The sequence below is a fragment of the Penaeus monodon genome, chromosome 25 (assembly GCF_015228065.2).
Source record: "Penaeus monodon isolate SGIC_2016 chromosome 25, NSTDA_Pmon_1, whole genome shotgun sequence".
Lineage (NCBI taxonomy): Eukaryota > Metazoa > Arthropoda > Malacostraca > Decapoda > Penaeidae > Penaeus > Penaeus monodon.
The window spans coordinates 37,986,509-37,986,819 of NC_051410.1; the positions used below are offsets into that span (position 1 = coordinate 37,986,509).

A 311-nucleotide genomic window follows, 5' to 3' on the forward strand; every position below is an offset into this window, starting at 1 on the left:
GTTGTTGTTGTCTCCTCTTTGTTTCTACGTCTGTGTATAGTATTATGATGCTGAGTCTGTTGAGATTCTGTTTGTCTTTTCCGTCTGCTTTTTTTATCTCTTGACGAGGTATTTGATGGACTGATTGTCCGTCCGGAGTGCACTGTGATTGTTAAAACTACGCATTATTTTCTCTATCCATCATAGATCAGATAATTCTATCGACTGATGAGATCCCAGTGCACATTTCTCTTTTTCTCTTTTTATTTCTTTTTTTGTTGGGGGGGGGGTCGTGTGGTACGGTTGGTCGTTCCGGGTCACACCTGCAGTAG

General features: G+C 41.5%; 1 protein-coding gene across 2 annotated transcripts in view; it reads left to right on the forward strand.

Moving 5' to 3' along the window:
• The window catches only part of LOC119589217 (organic cation transporter protein-like), a 7,251-nt gene that overhangs the window by 2,240 nt on the left and 4,700 nt on the right, over nucleotides 1–311 (forward strand). The gene's annotated exons all lie outside the window — the stretch shown is intronic.